The 1,155-nt window shown below is 39.3% G+C and overlaps 1 pseudogene; it reads left to right on the top strand.

Annotated features, from left to right (window-relative positions):
- The first annotated feature begins 610 nt into the window (after positions 1–610).
- On the top strand, positions 611–954 carry LOC102259057 (annotated as a pseudogene).
- The last annotated feature ends 201 nt before the right edge of the window (positions 955–1,155 follow it).

Genomic DNA, 1,155 nt, shown 5'->3' with positions numbered 1-1,155 from the left:
CACATCTGAGCCCTAATCAAGAGTAAATAGTAGCCGAAACCGGTTTGGCTCAGTGGATAGAGCGTCGGCCTGCAGACTGAAGGGTCCCAGGTTCGATTCCGGTCAAGGGCATATACCTGGGTGCAGGCACATCCCCAGTAGGAGATGTGCAGGAGGCGGCTGATCGATGTTTCTCTCTCATCGATGTTTCTAACTCTCTATCTCTCTCCCTTCCTCTCTGTAAAAAATCAATAAAATATATTTTTTTAAAAAAAGAGTAAATAGTAATTCAAGCCAAAGTTCATTCTCTAGAGAATTAAATAACCCTTGGGCGAGCTTGTTAAACAATGTTCCAGGATGACATCTTAAGTCTTAGAGAGTTTTTTTCAAATAGGTAATATTTTTATGCAAAACTTGCTTAGAGTCTTATATCAAAAAATCACAATTAAATTAATATCTTTAGACTATATCTGAGGACTAAAGCAATTGACAAGCAATTATTTTGTCATTTCCCAAGCTTACCTGATAGACTTATATTACAAACAGAATTTTATTTTCTATATTGCAATTGTAATGTTAAAATGCAACATATTAAAAGACTGTTTCCACTTTCCAACTTGGGCCCAGCAGAATGGCTCCATCAAAGAATGGTGTTGAAAAGAAGAAAGGCTGTTCTGCCATCAACCAGGTAGTGACCTGAGAGTACACCATCAACATTCACAAGCACATCCATGAAGTAGGTTTCAAAAAGCATGCCATGAAGGAGAGGGGAACTCCAGATGTGAACATTGACACCAGGCTCAACAAAGCTGGCTGGGCCAAAGGAATAAGGAATGTCACATACTGTATCCAGGTGCAGTTGTCCAGAAAACGTAATGGGGATAAAGATTCACCAAACAAGCTCTATATGTTGGTCACCTACATATCTGTCACCACTTTAATACTCTACTAACAGTTAACATGGATGAGAACTAACTGCTGATCCTATATAACAGTGGTTCTCAACCTTCTGGCCCTTTAAATACAGTTCCTCATGTTGTGACCCAACCCTAAAATTATTTTCGTTGCTACTTCATAACTGTAATGTTGCTACTGTTATGAATTGTAATGTAAATATCTGATATGCAGGATGGCCTTAGGCGACCCCTGTGAAAGGGTCGTTTGACCGTCAAAGGG

This window comes from Myotis brandtii, unplaced genomic scaffold (genome assembly GCF_000412655.1).
Source record: "Myotis brandtii unplaced genomic scaffold, ASM41265v1 scaffold56, whole genome shotgun sequence".
In the NCBI taxonomy this organism is placed as follows: Eukaryota; Metazoa; Chordata; class Mammalia; order Chiroptera; family Vespertilionidae; genus Myotis; species Myotis brandtii.
The sequence above is the reverse complement of the archived record's forward strand: the minus strand, read 5'-3'. Positions and strand labels throughout refer to the sequence as shown.